The sequence below is a fragment of the Schistocerca americana genome, chromosome 8 (assembly GCF_021461395.2).
Source record: "Schistocerca americana isolate TAMUIC-IGC-003095 chromosome 8, iqSchAmer2.1, whole genome shotgun sequence".
Lineage (NCBI taxonomy): Eukaryota > Metazoa > Arthropoda > Insecta > Orthoptera > Acrididae > Schistocerca > Schistocerca americana.
In genome coordinates, this window is record NC_060126.1 from 115705938 (window position 1) to 115724588 (window position 18651).

Genomic DNA, 18651 nt, shown 5'->3' on the forward strand with positions numbered 1-18651 from the left:
AAAAGTGTCTGACAAGTGAAATTCATCTGTCAGGTAGTGATTATTTTTAAAACTGACACTATGTAATGCAACAAAATTAGAAAATAGTTTCATAGTGACATATTTATATTTGGAATATGTAAAGAAATAAAATAACATAATTGACTTTAAATGTTAAGAAAGAATAGTACAATTTCTCAATAACTCAACAGTCTTGCATTATACCACATTTCTAAGGTACCATTTTGATTCTTCTCACCACAAATACATAGAAATTGAAATATGCAGAATGGTATTGATTTTATTTTCTTAATACCATCTGCACAAGATGAAAACAGTATAATGTCATCAGTAGAAAAGGGTGCTTCACATATATTCCATTAACACATATTCTGTTTCCATTTTTCCGCTCTGAGGATCTGAGAACTTCCTCCAAGACTGGTGATTTCAGTTTTGGTGATACAGGATCTCATTTTCTGACTCAGTTACTTACATGCATCTCTCAAAAAACAGACATTGCTGATGCTCCCAAGTTGTACAAAATATTCTGAAATTAATTTACCGGCTGTGAATTCCTTGACAGCATCTGTATTAGGTGTAGATCTACTACCTAGTACTGATATTAGAATATCTTTGCCAACCCAGGACTCCAGTCCAGATTTCTTACCCACCTCAAGTGGTCTCCTCAACCATTTTGGCTATCTGTGTTTGCTTCCTGGATCAAACCAATCTTTCAGAAGTCATACTGTATATTTCCTTACACTGCACTCAACTAAATTCATCAGCTAATGTTTGTAACATTACTTGGATTCTCACAGTAGGGAGAGTGACACAATGAGGAATCAAGAACAAGATCTTTATCATTATGTGCTTGCCTAGCCTAGTAATACTTAAATTTATATCTTCAATATTATGGAAGGGACAGACTGCTATCACCATAAAAATGATATGTTAAATGTCAGGCAGGCACAAAAAAACACTGTTACATGCTGAGCTTTTGGCAAAAGCCTTTGTCAGAAAGAAAAGTAAACGCACAGGCAGGCACAAAAAAACACTGGTACATGCTGAGCTTTTGGCAAAAGCCTTTGTCAGAAAGAAAAGTAATTCACACAAGCAAGCACACTTCACACATACAGATACATGACCACTATCTCCAGCCACTGTAGATAGAACACAATAGTGTCATATTGAGCAGAAGCAGCAGTCTGGAATGGTGAGGGGAAGGGGGAAGACCAGCAGGGTATGGGTCTGAGAAGAGGAGTCAGCATTGCCTGATAAAGAGTACAAGGATTAGATGGTGATGTGATAAGGCTACCTGGCATGGAGTCAGGAGGCTGTGGTGGTGGAAGAGGGGGGGGGGGGGAGAATGGGGAGCAGAAGAGGGGAAAAGACTGGTCTCATTGGCAGAGAAGTGAGCACAGTGAGGGTGAGGGACATGAGTTGGGGAATTGGGAGGAGGTAATACGCAGAGGTGACAGACACTTTTGGGTGGAGGAAGTAGGGACAGTAGGTTACCTTAAGTTGTGGTCAGAATGATTTTGGGAGTGGAGAATGTACTGTAAGGATAACTTCCATCTACACAGTTCAGAGAAGCTTGTGGTGGAGGGCAGGATCCATATGGGCCAAGTTGTGAAACAGTCATTGAAATAAAACATGCTATATTCAGCTGCATGTTATCTCACAGAATGGATTAGGTCTGCACGATAGTGCCTTTGTGAGACAGACAGCATACTGGGCAAGGGAGTTCTTGCCACTACAGATACACAAGCCACAGTTTGCCAGGCTGAATGGGGAGGATTAGAATACAGCATTTGTCTCAATCCCTCTTTGTCTTATTATCCCTGTTGTGAGCATTAGGTGATGAAATTAGTTGACTATGATATGAGGATGTAGACAGTATGACATATGGAAGTTGGGGTCAGTCCTTAGAGTATGCGTGGATACCCGAAGGGGTTAAGGTAACTACTTGCAATAAGTGAGCAGTTCAGGTTTGAGTCCTGCTCTGGTACAAATTTTAATATGTCTCTATTGGATATAAGGTCTATGCCTAATATAGCCAATATGAAGGAATTTGCAACCAGTGAATTAATTTTGAAAGTTTCTCTCAATATTTAATTTCTCACTATCTTGATGAAGTTTGATTGAAGCTGTTCATGGTTCTCCTATGTGACTCGTGATTATTTTTGTGAATATCTTATACATAACAGGAAAGAGGGAGATGGTGTGATGGTACTAACCTGGTTTGAGCCTCATCTTCTCCATAGTGTTTGTTTTGAAACTGTAAATCCTTTTTGGGTATTAAATGAAGTTAAACAGTAATGGAAACAATACCACTGTCACTAGAGTCACTTACTTCACATATTTATTAAATGTGAAATGGGTTTTTGGGATAATGATCAGTTTCTTGATTCTGTTGTTTATGTTTCACAAAAAGCCAAATCAACCCACATATTCAGTGGCAATTACAGTGACAACACTCATTGTGAAACTCTTCATCCAAAAACTGCAGTTTATAGGATCAAAATCAGTTGAGCATAATTACCTGCATCATTCATCATAAATATTCAATGTGCCACAGGTTACAAACACATTTATGAAGTGCAATCTAGTAAAATACAGTTTACGCTTGAAACAGTCAAAGAAGTTCATAGAGATGTTTTACACATTCAAGTTATTAATGAGAGAAATATCATGGACAGTGTGATGGAACTGACCTAGATTTCATAGTCTCTTCTTTGTTAGCACCAATGTTGATTTCTCCAAGCTCAAAGTTTAAATGAGTTTGTAATGGTGTTTTCTCAAAGATTTATGAAATACCATATTTCATATGTCATCAACACACACATTTTTTCCTTTCAAAGTCAATTATTAAGCACAGTGACCAGTTTATATATTATGAACAGATTATTAGTGCAAATATCCAGATCAGATTGCAAAGTACATAACAGTCACCATCCAGAGGTGAAGCTCACTGTTCTCTGTGAAACCAAAAAAAAAGTTCATATTTACATAAAATTTAGTGGAATTTGCTTCTTGTCACTGTTCTGTAGTAATTGAAAATAGATTACATGTTGTTAGCTCAATTATTACAGTCCATAATTAGCATTAATGTGTCAAACAATGACTCACTTCAGTGAAAATAACATTTACCAGTACTTGTTAATCACAACAGAGAAAACGCCAAATGAGTCTTGATTACAGGTGCTGTAATCACTTAAAGTTTCCTTTTCTGCTTCCTTTTTCCCCAACTCCCTCCACAACCTCCTGATGCAACTCCTGTTGGCATTCTAGTCTCTGCACACTCCACCAGACAGTGTTTGTCTCTCCCTCCACCTGTACAGTACTATCCCTTCCCCTTCCCTGTCTCCCTCCGGATTGCTGCTTGTATCCATCATTCTCGTGTGAGTTACTGGAGTAGGTGGTCATGTGTACATGTGTTGATTGTATGTGTGAATGGTGTGTGTTTCTCTTTTGCTGGTGAAGGCTGTGGCTGAAAGCTTTATGTAAGCATCTTTTAGTTGTACCTGTCTGCAGCTTAATGTGCCTTATGTACAGTAAGTAGTGATCTATCTTTTCCTGTATTGTCAGTATTCCTTCTGGTACTTATAGATGGACATAAGAACAAACTGTTGTTTTGAAAACTGGCTGTGTTGGCTTTTACCGTTTTTGATGATCTACAGGAACTAATGTGATTTTGACTTAAAAAACTACAGGAAACAATGTGATTCTGAGTTATTAAAAATGTTGTTTGTCAGAAATGTCAAAATATATGTGATACAATTATCCTTACATGATGAAAGCTGCCTGTTTTAAATGAAAATTGCAAATTAGACTGAATTGTATGACATTGTTAATTAGTGAGTTAATCAATCAATGCTAAATGTTACTTTATTCAGAAAATTTAAGGTAACAAACATATATAATCAAAATTCAGAACCTAACAGTAGTTTTGACAAAATGTGAAATAAAACATGGGGATGCTTAAGATCTTTAAGTTGAGTTATTGTAGAAAATAGTCTAGGATAATGTAACTTACATTACTGGAAAGTGGGAATGCGTAACTTTCATTTGGTGTAGGTCACTTTTTCTAGCTAACTTGATGAACTCATGATGTTTTATGTGTAGCGAATGATACTACAGACATCAGTTAGTTTTAACTTTTAAATATGAGTGGCCTAATAACAGGGAATTACACCAGTGGCATTGGAATAGCTGTATGTAAGTGATTCATACTAACAGATAAACACATTGAAAATTAGTGAAAAAAATTTGCTATTTGTGGGAGTAGAAAAACATAATAGATAGGTAGAATCCGTCTGCTGTCTCACATAACCCACACATTGAGTTATAGATACACATATCTCCAAATAGCTGACTATGAAATCCAGTGTCTAGACACTGTCATGACATGAGTTCTAACATAAACCACAGATTAGTGGAGAATCAGAATATAAATTTGTATTATTACATATGTACACATTTTATACATTACTTCTTTGTCAGTATGTATACTAAATTCTTTCAACATGAAACAATTTGTACAGTATTTTTGGAAAATTTGAACTTTCAGTTTTTTCTCTCCACATAAGTCATAGACTTCCCTGACATAGTGGTTGAATTTCTCAAATGTATTTCATTTAGTAGTCTACCACCGCCCAGACAGTGTGTTGACTTTCAATTTTCAAGCTCTCTGTAGTGCTCAGCAAGCTTTTCCATGAAAAATATGCACACAATAATCTACATTCATAAATATATACAAATTTTAACCTACATGTAATACACATTTATCTAATCTTGTCAAAAATTTATTACATACTAGAAATACATATAGTTAACCTAACAGACCAATAAGCACATTTACAAGATTGTCTAATGAATGGAAAAATGATGTCTTCCTACACTTGCATAATATTACACTTCTAATAATCATATCAAGCTAAGGGAAAGGAAGCTATTTCATGTTATCTGGCAAACTTGCTCAAACTATAACACTCATCTTACTGAATCCAGAAGTCAAATTCCAGTAAAATTTTCAAAATGTTACTTAGCAATTTCCAAAATTACTACCTGCATCACTGTTAAATGCTATCAGAATGTTGTGTGGTGCAACTATGAGGGTTGACTGTAAAGTAATGCATCCACCTTCGTAACTCTTCAACAGTTGGCAGCATTGGTATACAGCAGGTACTGGCTTGTTCTGTAGCCTCTTCTCTACAGCTCCAGTTGGCGGGAAGCCTTAGCACTGAACGGTTGTGTTGTTACAGTGTAAAGTATGGAACCCTGCGCAGACATCGGTCAATGTGATTTAAGCAACATGCAGTCATTGAATTCTTGACAGCGGAAAGTGTCACCCCAAAGGAGATTCATCAGAGAATGAAAGCAGTTTATGGTGACTGTGCTGCGCACTGTGCATCATTGGGTGAGTAAGTTTGAAGATTCTGAGGTGGGAACATCTGACCTGCATTACAAACAAAGAGTTGGACATCCTGTGACATCAACCACCGAGTTTCACAACCAAAATGTTGACAGATTGATTTGGGACAATTGTTGTATCATTTAGAAAGAAACTGCAAGAACAATCAGGATTCCACAAGAATGTGAGGGTAACATTATTACTTTGCTTAGCTATCAGAAGATCTGTGCATGATGGGTACCCTGGATGCTGACTCCTGAAATGAAAGCTCACAGACTTGAAAATTGCCAGGAACTCCTCTCACATTATGAGAATGAAGGTGGCACCTTTCTCCATCCAACTGTGACAGGAGATGAAACATGGGTGCACTATTACGACCCAGAGACGAAATGTCAGTCTGTGGAATATCGACACAAAGACTCGCCCCAGAAAAAGAAAGTCAAGACGCAGCCTTCAGCTGGAAAAATCTTGACCACAGTGTTCTGGGACACAATGGTGATATCCATGTTGATTTCCTTGATCATGGAACAACAAAAAATTCAGAGCATTACATCATAACACTGAAAACTCTGAAACAACAGCTAACAAGGGTCCAAAAGGAAAAGGGAAATGTCTTCCTGCAGCATGACAATGCCAAACCACATACTTCATGTGCCATCACAGCAGAACTTCAGAGACTGAATCTCATCACCGTACGGCATCCTCCATACTGTCCAGATTTAGCACCATCTGACTTCCATCTGTTCCTGATAATGAAAGACAATCTGTGGGAACGTCATTATGCTTCTGATGAAGACATTGAGAGAACTGTGAGACTGTGGTTGCAGAAAAAGGGTGTCAACTTCTTCCATGCCAGCTTCAGAAAACTTGTTCAACATTGGCTGAAATGTATCCAATTGGCTGGTAATCATGTGGAAAAGTGAATATTGGTAATTAAAGATCACATTCTAAGGATTATTTTTGTGTTTGATTTATTAAAATATTCACATCCAAACCTACTTAATGAAGGTGTAGGCATCACTTTTCATTCAGCCCTCATAGTTACCCATTTGGCATATTTTCTTTTTATGCATATTCACTTAAAACCGTAAGTACCAAAGATGAAAATAGCAACTTCTGCTATTACTGAAAATACATTAAGCAGCAAATATATTTGTATTTTGATATAGTGTAAAAGTATTAATATACTACTCAATTTTTGTTGAAAGTGGCATATATTACAAGCATAGTACCAAGTGTTGCCTCTTCCTGTGTAGATATTTCTCCTTGTCAAAATGATATTCACCTTGACATAGATACACTTAATTACTTTCTATAACATCTACTCTCATCAAACAGTTTATCTAATGAACTATATTTAATAGAGAAGTGCATAGATAAAAAATTAAACATCCCTATTTCACCTAATAATGCTCATTATTTACAATTACTGTTTCCTCACTACCTGTAATTACTTGTGATCTTACCCTCCCACATATCACTATTAAATTTTTCTTAGTGTCTTCATTAGTTTCAAAAGTTTTGAGAGGCATAAGATTTACAATAGAAATACGTTTTACATATCTTCATTTTCTCTTCTTGTTGTTGGCTGCAGTTATTGCATCTAGTGGTAAATTCTCGTGGCTGAAATTTTGATTTATAATGTTATGGGTTACTGATGATGAAAAAACTGATGAAGATTTGCCTGTATTATTCTTGAATTTTATTCTTTGTCAATTTTTTCAATATCACACTGACATCACAATTTTCTCTTCTATCACACCACAAATTACATTATTAGTCAGACAGTTGAAAACACGTCAGATTCCATCAGAGACATGCCCATTATTTCATTATTTCCTTATACTTTGTCACTAACTCATTACTTCATCCAACAAATAAATAAAAACCTGCTTTGCTTAATGTAGAAATAATAACTCTAAAGAACTACATTCCACAATAACAAACCATAATGTTACAAGAAAATCTCTATTTTGTATAATACAACGGACAAAATACCAATTACTGAAATTATTACTTCACTTTGTTAACATGTTATTCTGAACTGAGCCCTGAAGGGCAATACACAAATAAACATTTTCTTTATTCCACATACATTAATATAGACAACTATATTCACTTTGTTTTTCTTTAGTAATGCTTGAAAGACTGTAATATGACACATTTCAACTAAAGATAGACTTTTTCCATGAAAAATTACATCAGTTTCACTTTAGGTTGATAGACAGGTTGATAGACTTTCACATGTTTAGCCAGTCACTCTAAACCATCTATTGAGTGTCTATGTTGAGTGTAGTTCTACAAAGATCTACTAATGATATTTTCATGGATATTAATAAATGGTTTAAAGCCAACTCACTGACATTGAAAAGACTCACTATATCCAATTCAGAACCTGTAAGAGGTTTCCACCCAGCATATGCATAAAGTATGAACAAGAGTAGATAGAAGAGGTTGACAGTCTTTAATTTCTGGGATTACAACTTGATAATAAATTCAGATGGGAGGAGCACACCACAGAACTGCAGAAACGTCTTAACAAATCTGTATTTGTAATTCGGTATTAGCTGACATAGGTGATATAAAAATGAAAAAGCTTGCATACTTTGCCTACTTTCATTCCATAATGTCATATGGTATAATATTTTGGGGTAACTCTTCAAGTCAAACAAAAGTTTTCAGAGTCCAAAAGCATGTAATACGTATTATTTGTGAAGTAAATTCATGGATGTCCTGTAGAAACCTCTTCAAAGAACTGGGTATACTAACTACTGCCTCTCAGTATATTTACTCCTTAATGAAATTTGTCCTAAATAATATATCTCCTTTTCAACAAACAGCTCAGTTCATAAATACAATATCAGGAACAAAAATGATCTGCACAAGGAATTAAAAACGCTTACTTTAGTTCAAAAAGGGGTCCACTGTCCTACTACTCAGAAACACTCATCTTCAATAATTGGCCAGCAAACAAAAAAATTTAGTTACAAATAAAGATCAGTTTAAAAGGAGCCTAAAAGACTTACTAGTAGCCAACTCCTTCTACTCTGTCAATTTTTTAATAGAAACAAATGATCTATTGTATATATTCATACTATTAGTATTGTTATTTCAGCTTAAAAAAAAAATAATTATTGACATGTTCCACATCCACAAGGATCTCCTCAGCACAGATCTATGGAATGAAAAACTAATCTAATCTAATCTAATCTGGAAATGTTCTTTCTTTCTGTTGCTACATCTACTTTTATTGGGCCATGCATATGCTGTTTACTTTATATTTTCAACATTTATTCTAAATGTTGCAACATTCTCTTATATTCTGACATATTTTATAATTCGATTTTTAAAATTTACCTACCTTTTGGCTGAAATAAATGTTTTATTATCAACACAAAATTCGCATCTCTACTGTACGCAAAAACAAAACAGCATATCATCAAGTCTATCAAAATTTATCATACTGTACAGGCTTCTGTTCTTTTATGTTCATATTGTTTATCACTAACTAAATGTTACACCTGCCAGACAACAAATTTTATCATTTACACATATCTTTCTATACCTAAATTTCTGCAAAATTGGAGGTGATTACTGTCCAGTTATAAGCTATTGACAGCACAGTAAAAGAGATTGAGTGATTCAGGAAAGAAGCATTATTGATACATAATGAATTCACTAAATAGCAGTAATCCCCAAATTTATGATGGAGTCACAATTAATCTACCCTTCCATCTAGTTTTGCTTTACTGATTGAGGAGCAGCATTAACCTTTCAGAACATTTGCGAGACTAGAGCAAAATACAACAAAATTTCAGAACATATGATTCCCAGCAAGTACATTCCCTTTGTGCAGGTAAACACATTAAAAACTAATGTCTGTGCACATACCTTGAACATTAATTTTTGCGTATTTGTACTGCACATTACTTTTTTCAGGTTATTTACTACACTGTCCTCCTCAAAAATTCTTTCTGCATTCATCACGCTGTTAACTCATCATTAACTTCTAACAATTTGTAGATTTCAAATGCTGGCAATTTAGCAACAGCCCTCCTTGCTTTAACAACCTTCACTTTATTTGCCTATTCACATTACATGTTAACATTACTCACATTAATGTTAAACTAATTGCCTTTCATTTAGCCTATTATGAATTACTAAATCTTTGCATTATTTGTCAATAAGATGCTTAACTTTGTCATCACTTTCATTTACCATCAGAAGACATTTGGTTTCAGTCCCATTTATTTCAAGTTCATTTATTTGTAAATTTTTATGTTATTGTTAATTAGCAAATCTCCATACTCTAGAGTATATATCTCCATACTCTAGAGTATTTTTGAGATTTTCTGTCATTCTTTCAGGTACTTGACTTTAAATTAGAACTGGTTTATCATCAACAGATAAAAATGAATGAACATCAGTAGCAAGTGGTTGTCCATTTACATAGAAAAGTAGCAGAGAGTGCCCAATATTGAACACTGTGGGACGGGACTCCTTGGGAAATTATTTTCTAGTTTGATGAGTAATTCCTTGAATTTGAAGTTACAACTGCTCTCTGTTTCCTATATGCTAAGTAAGAGTTCAAACATTGTAAAACAATGACTAGAAATATCTTGTAATATACCTCTGCATCACATCATTTGTTGAATGTCACTGTCTTTATGGTTAATTGTTTTAATAACGTTCAAGAGGAGTTGTTGTTGTTGTGGTCTTCAGTCCAGAGATTGGTTTGATGCAGCTCTCCAAGCTACTCCATCTTGTGCAAGGTTCTTCATCTCCCAGTACCTACTGCAACCTACATCCTTCTGAATCTGTTTAGTGTATTCATCTCTTGGTCTCCCTCTACGATTTTTACCCTCCAATACTAAATTGGTGAGCCCTTGATGCCTCAGAATATTCCCTACCAACTGATCCCTTCTTCTAGTCAAGTTGTGCCACAAATTTCTCTCCTCTCCAATTCTGTTCAATACCTCATCATTAGTTATGTGATCTACCCATCTAATCTTCAGCATTATTCTGTAGCACCACATTTTGAAAGCTTCTATTCTCTTCTTGTCTAAACTATTTATCGTCCACGTTTCACTTCCATACATGGCTACACTCCATACAAATACTTTCAGAAACGACTTCCTGACACTTAAATTAATACTCGATGTTAACAAATTTCTCTTCTTAAGAAACGCTTTCCTTGCCATTGCCAGTCAACATTTTATATCCTCTCTACTTCGACCATCATCAGTTATTTTGCTCCCCAAATAGCAAAACTCATTTACTACTTTAAGAGTCTCATTTCCTAATCTAGTTCCTGCAGCACCACCCAATTTAATTCGACTACATTTCATTATCCTCGTTTTGCTTTTGTTGATGTTCATCTTATATCCTCCTTTCAAGACACTGTCCATTCCGTTCATCTGTTCTTCCAAGTCCTTTGCTGTCTCTGACAGAATTACAATGTCATCGGCGAACCTCAAAGTTTTTATTTCTTCTCCATGGATTTTAATTCGTACTTTGAATTTTTCTTTTGTTTCCTTTAGTGCTTGCTCAATATACAAATTGAATAACATCGGGGATAGGCTACAACCCTGTCTCACTCCCTTCCCAACCACTGCTTCCCTTTCACGCCCCCTGACTCTTATAACCGCCATCTGGTTTCTGTACAGAACGAGCAGTACGAACAGTACAAACATGACAGTATTTTACCAGTGAAAACTGATTTATTTAACAGAAATGAATGTTCATCATTGTTGTTGTTGTTGTGGTCTTCACTCGAGAGACTGGCTTGATGCAGCTCTCCATGCAACTCTATCCTGTGCAAGCCTCTTCATCTCCCAGTATCTACTGCAACCTACATCCTTCTGAATCTGTTTAATGTATTCATCTCCTGGTCCCCCTCTACGATTTTTACCCTCCACACTGCCCTTCAATACTAAGTTGGTGATCTCTTGATGCCTCAGAATATTCCCTACCAACTGATCCCTTCTTCTAGGCAAGTTGTGCCACAAATTTCTCTCCTCTCCAATTCTGTTCAATACCTCCTCATTAGTTATGTGACCTACCCATCTAATCTTCAACATTATTCTGTAGCACCACATTTTGAAAGCTTCTATTCTCGTCTTGTCTAAACTATTTATCGTCCATGTTTCACTTCCATACCTGGCTACACTCCATACAAATACCTTCAGAAACTACTTCCTTACACTTAAATCAATACTCGATGTTAATAAATTTCTCTTCTTCAGAAACACTTTCCTTGCCATTGCCAGTCTACATTAGAGGAACTATATCTAACATGGAATACATTTTACACAATTAGTATAGGAAGTGATACATTGCCTACTAGCATTTATGATGTTAGTCAATTGCATATTGACATATGCTGCAGCAGTGACATTATATATTTTGTTACAGGTCTTGAATATCAAGTTTTCAGGAAAATTATCTGCATTTATGGTGTTACCTGTGGTCTATCTTAAGAAAAAGAGAAACATATACAAGTTGATAAATTTCAGGATTGGTTTTTCAAATACTTGTCACTAACTCACAATGTACACACAGTAAAGATACAAACCACATGAAATATTTCTGGAGCACTACATTTTCTGTTACTATTTGTAAGAACAGAACAAGAAGAGAGAGTGCGAAATTTGTGTATTGTAAGAAAAAAGAAGTTATTCTAGTTATGTAAACTCTTCCAATCAGTATTGCAGTAGCCTGCTCATCTGACAATTCCCTGCTTCAGTTACTGTTATAGTCCATGATGTAGAGTTTGTGATATGAAATATGTAATCATGTACAAACCAATCAAAACTTTTTACATGATAACAGTATGGTGGACAGTGCAAAACACATGATTCAGCAGGAACTTAGAAGTTATATGCTCAGAGACCAGAGTTCTACATTAAGGTAGTGCCGTATAGTGATCACTGCCAAATACAGAAAAGATGACTGACAAATAAAGAAAAATAATTATTGGAAATTAATGATTACTAAATATGGAAACATTGTCAGTGAAAGCAGAAGAAATTTCACGGTACTGAAGTAAAGAGATCACCAAACAGCAGAAAAGATGATAATCAAGCATTGCAGATAACACACTGACATAACAAAAGAAAATATCACAAAGGCAGGTCACACGAAAATTCATTTGAGAAAACTAATACATAATGAGACAGAATAGCTGGCTAATAGGACAATCCACTTTCAGGATGTGAAATTTTTAGTGTTGCAAATTGAACCATAGTTTATAAAAGCAAAAGTAATGACATGGTCTTTTTTTTTATAAAAGTAGTGTTCTTCAGCTAACCTATATGGTGAGTATTTTTGTGGTCTGCGTAAATAATTCTCAATAGCTTTAGAACATGCAAAATGGTGGTGAATTATTATTGTATAATGTAATAAGTCACAAATCTTATAAACATATAACTTTTTTCATTTCAAGCTCAGAAATCTTATACTGTGTAAGTACAAAGACATGGGGCTTATGACAAAATTCTAAATACAGTTTCATATATTACTCTTGCAAACAAGAGGAGATGTTTATTAACTGCAGCACTAACTTAAGATTTATCCGTAGCAGCAAAATAGGCTAAAATTCAAATGAAAATTCAGCACAGATATTGCGCCAAAAGCAACAGAGTGGCTAAGAAGAGGAATGACGTAATAGTCTCTGTCTATTTTAACATACTAAAATATGGTATATACATGGTGATATCTCAATAGATCATGTTACAAATGAGTGCAAGCATGTTTCATTATTATTTTATACATTTACATCTTTTATGGGAGAGTATAAGCTCAAACAGTTAATGTAAGTTTTTATTCAGCTAGTCATCATCAGAATAAAAAGTATGTCTCAGTAGCAAATCGTTAACATTCATCCTAAAGGTAATGCCTTAGTTTCTAATTGATAAGGAAAGTTTGTTGAAATGCAGGCTGCCCATATTTTTTACCCCATTGTGACTTTTGTTTAATCTCTGGGTCACCAGGCTCTGTCTCTAGAATTTAGATACAAGTGAGTGGCAATATATTAAGCTCTTTAAAAATAGGTTGTGGGCAGACTGTGTCAGTACTCTCTACATTATTTATATTATTCTTTTTTTTGCATGAGGAAAATTTTTCTGAAACACCCCCAGAAAGGGATGCCATATGCTGTTCTTTAGTGTACAAGCCCATGATAAAGACTTTTTAAGGGGAGTTGGAATGCCCTATCTCGCCAATGTTAAATTTGCTAACTTTGTGTACCTTTTTCTTTGGAACTATTATCTTCAGAACTTTGAAATTCTGGCAGAGGTTTTCAGCATATATTGTGAGCCCACTGAACTAGAACCAATGTTTTCTTTTTGTTGGTATAGTATTTATGAATTTTTTACCATTAAGCCATTTTTTATTGGAAAAAGTATAACATAAACTTCCCTAGTTCAGAGAATAAGCCAGTTCTTGTCATGATTCTAGTTCAGTGGCCTCTTTGAACTGTTTTGCAGCATTTCTGAAAATTTGAATGTTGTTGGTTGAGTGGTTTATGAGATAAAGGTACATGTAACACTAAAAATGTCAAATGCCAGAAAATGCGATTAAAGTAATTTATTATGAAAATTCACAAATACCTTTTATTCTATTATCAAAAGTGTCCAGCAGAGTAATCAGGGTCATCTTCTAGTTCTTCTTCTTCACCTAGAAGCTTTCTTCTCCTTGCTGCCCTTGCTTTTTTTGTATTAAATTCAGCTGCATACTGAGCCTTCCTTACTCGCACGCTGTCCAGAAGCTGAAGACCTCTGATGGTGTTGATACCAGGAGCAATGCCGAGCCTTGCCATGACCTTTAGCCTACCCATATGACCATCATTGAATGAAATAACAGCATCACTGACTCCCCATTTCAATGTTTTTATCCCAACAAATACATTCTTAGGTACACGAGTCCAAATGAGGTTGTTGAACGACTCGTTTTGATTCTGGGTACAACCATGAAGACATTTTCGCAGAAGATCAGGATGCCCCAAGTCTCTATATATTGGTTTAATTACTTCCATAACAGCCAATGGAATATAATTTTTATGGTGATAAGGATCCCCAGTAGCTTGAGATTTTCTATAATTGCACCATGACTGAGGACCATCTGGACAAGCAAAATGTTGAGGATTATCATCAGTTGATGATCGATGTAAATATGTGGCCCATACAGCTTGTCTCATTTCCTGCAAATTATTTGCATTATTTCTTATTGCCATACCATAGTATTGTTGTAATTCATTTATAATTTTATCTGACAGGCGACCTCTAATGGTTTTACCATCTGACAAAATTTTGTCCTTCAGATTCTGTTTCAGTTTCCTTAGACGAGTGCCCATTCGTTTCTGAACATGACCGACACATTCTAGTTTAGTTATTGTCTTATTGACATATGGCATGGATTCTGTAACACTTTTGTATGCCTTGGAGTCCCCATCTCCAAGGAATTTTGTGTAAAATACTCCCCGTTCTTTTTCTGATCTGCTAAACATTTTCACAGCAGCGGCAGCCTCCATGCCTCCACTCGTACCTTCATAATTCTTGCTACATATGTGAGCTGCTTCTATCTTACCAGATGCACAATGGTAACAATGTTTAGTGAGCACTTCATAGTCCAAAACTTTACCGCTGTCCACACTAGTAACAGTAGCAACAGCATTTTTGGATGTGTGACCCCTTTTCTGCCAGGTTCCATCAAAAGCAACAGGGATATCTGGGTTTCCTTCATTTATATATTTTGCTTCACTGGCAGCAGCTTTCATTGATAAATCTGCTACAGACTGAACAGCATCTCCTATCACTTCAGTGTAATTGTCAATTTTAGCAGGTGGAGGTGGAAGATTCATTATGGCACAAAATGTTTGAGCAGCAGTATGTCCTTTACCAATTGCTCTCATTGCATACATTAGCCTGATATTACTCTCAAACAAATTGCTACTGCATGTTTTAGAGCTCCAAAAACAGGTCTCATTTTCACAACTGGCACAAACTATAGCAATTTTGCAGGAAAGTCCTATAGATTTTGTTATGTTCATATCAAAAGAACCTCCACAAAGATTACAACACAAACATTTCTTCATAAACTCAGTAAAAACAGGAAAGTCGACTAAAACATATTGTTCATTAGAAGCTTCATCTGTAATTTCACTTGCACAGTTTGATAACTTCTTTTTTGATGCACTGGTGGGCGTGTCTCCTTCACACATCTCAGCTGTACAAACGTCAGAACTTTCACCAGCATCAACAGGTGCTGAAGCAGAATCACTTGAACAAACGTTATTTGTAAATCTATTACCGCGAAACTTTCGCTTTTTAAATAATGATGCACTCCTAGGCATCGTAGAAACTACGCACTCACCACTGAAAGTCAAAACAAGACAGATAACAAACTCCAAATGAGCGACAAACTAAACTCGAGGCTCAAAACAAACACTCACAGATCAAAAACTGAACAATAAACACAGCTAGTCGTAAAAACAATGGTACCTATGGAAGGATCAAAGATTCTACAACTGAAGAGTGAAATCCACAGCCTTCTATATGTAATGTTTTCGGAAATGCGAAGATTTAAATGTGTACAAATCACAAGATGGGTAACTTTGCTGGGCGCACATGTAATTTTGAAAAATTAAATAAAAATACTTCCAATTGGAATTTCTTAACAAATTTTGCACCATTTTAAGCAGAAAATTTCAAATTAAGTTATAAGGTTAAAAACTGAAAATGTGAATTTTTTCCATTTTCCGGCATTCCAACTCCCCTTAAGGTGTTTATATCATATAATTGCCTGAGAATCCTAGATCTGCAACAGAGACTGCTGAGCCTGTTTAATAGATTTGCTCTTCTATAGTCTTTTTACCCTGTAGTGGTCCCACTGGAGTGAACTCTTGATCCACACTCTAAAAAACTCTACGTCCACTACTAGCTCAATTTCTTTGCCATCAATTTGCAAGGGTTCTATGTAGGTAGAACGATTTTGTGGTAGATAAAATAACATATGAGCTATCTTGGCCATGTAGTCTTTCAGTAGTCATTAGTTTTGAACTTTAATTGCGGAGTTGAAAGCAATTGGAATCGGAAGTGTCATTTACAAACAACACAGAAGAAAAATTAGAGAGATTTAGAGAGAGGTCGGAAGTGTGAAGGGCCCACTACCTAGTCTTTTGGGACTCCCTAACTTATCAGGACATTGACAGAAAAATTTGTATAGATTCAGCACTTGCAATTTTTATAATTTGCTTTTGGTTAGCGAGATAAAATTTAAACAAATTATTTGTTACATACCTGATATCATATGTCTCTGGCAACAATTAATGTTTAAAGAGATCAAAAGCCTTACTAAGTGTTAAAGAATATTAGTTTAAAACTGACTACAAAGTGCGTAAGATTTACAAAAACGTGTTTCATAACAGATATACCATTACACAAGCACACGCAATGGGTTTAGTTTTGTGACAAAGACGAGCACCCTCGATTCAACTGTGCAAATATTCAATTGTGCACATATGATAAAGATATGAAAAATTCGCATTCCACAGATATTACAACACCTTTCGTTTTTCTTTTAATATTGATACTTGCTCGAAAGAAAAATGAAAGGTGAGTACCAAATTTCACTTGGATTTAATCTTCTGCATTACCCTTTCCAGTGACTTGGCTAGTAGATCAGCTAACTGGTTGGTCCTGTCAATGTGTTCTAATTCCAGATTCCCATTCAAGAATCTTTCTCTGGTATAGAAGTGACAGACTCCCATGTGCTTTGATTTTCAATGGTATGTTTGGGTTTTGGACAGTTTTACTGTACTTGCATTGTCAACATACAGTGTAGGAGGTTTCACTTGTTTGGAATTTCCAATCATTTCATACAACAACCTTTTTAACCAGATCAGCTCCTTTTCTCCTTCACTAACTGATATTATTTCTGCTTCTGTAGTAGATGTTGCTACCGTCTTTTGTAATTGACTGGTCCATGATACAACCCCATTACTGATAGTTGCGATGACACCTGTCATTGAACATTTTGTGTCCTTGTCACCAGCATAATCAGCATCACTGTAGACTTTCAACATCTTTTTGTTGTTGGACCTTAATTTCTTAGTCCACTGTATTCTTCAAGTACCAAAAAATTCGTTTTACTTTATTCCAGTCTTGAGCTGTAGGATCTTCCATTGATCTAGCTGTTTTGTTCACTGCAAAAGCAATCTCTGGACGCGAGTCTGTGGTCATCAGACAACCCACTACCTCTTTATACAGAACTTTGGCTGTGATCTTTTCTTTGACACTATTTTCTTCACGTCCAACTGGAGTAGAAACTCCAATAGGCTCAGCTATTCCAAATCTTTTCAGAATTTCCTTTGTGTAGTATCTTGGTTCACTGCTATTGACCCTTCTTCATTTTGCTCTATCTTGATGCCCAAAATTTTTTGAGAGACACTATAGTTGAAAGAAACTCCAGTTTCAACGTTTTCAAGAACACTTCAATACCTGCTCTGTTGCTGGCCACAACTAAACCACCATCAACATGGATTGCAACATATAGACAGTTCTTGTTGCACCGATGGTAAAAGAGACACGGATCAGCATCACTGTTTTTAAATCCAGACTTCATCGTGAAGGCTAGGGAATGTTTGTTCCAACAACGTGGTGCCTGTTTGAGACCATTCCGACATATCTTCAGCAAACAAACACGCCCAGTACCATCTTCAAAACCTTCAGGTCTTCTTCAAGTACACCACTGAGAAAAGCTACTTTGACATCAAACTGATTGTGCTCCAATTTCACTGCAGCAGCCACTGTCAACAGAGCTCGAATTGTATCATAATGCACGACAGCACTGAAAGTTTATTCATAGTCAATTCCTTGCTTTTGTACTTGCCCTTTGGCCACAAGTCGACCATGCAGCTTTCTTCTGTAAGACCTATTGATTATGCAAAACCTGTACACCACTTGGATGCTCAACTAATATCCAAGTAATATTGTCATCCAGGGACTTTAATTCTTCATGAATTGCCTCCCACTACTGATTTTTATTACTAGACTGCAGAGCTTCTGCATGTGGGCTTGGATCCTTGTCCCTGATGATAGGAGTTCCAGCCACGTACTCATAATCTCCACTGGTCATCCATTCTGGTTTCTTCTTCTCGTATTTGCATCTTTGTTTCTCACTCAAAACTTTACTTCCTCCAGAACTTGATACCATAACCAAATCTTCTTCCTCTTTATGTTATCCTCTGGAACTTGACATTG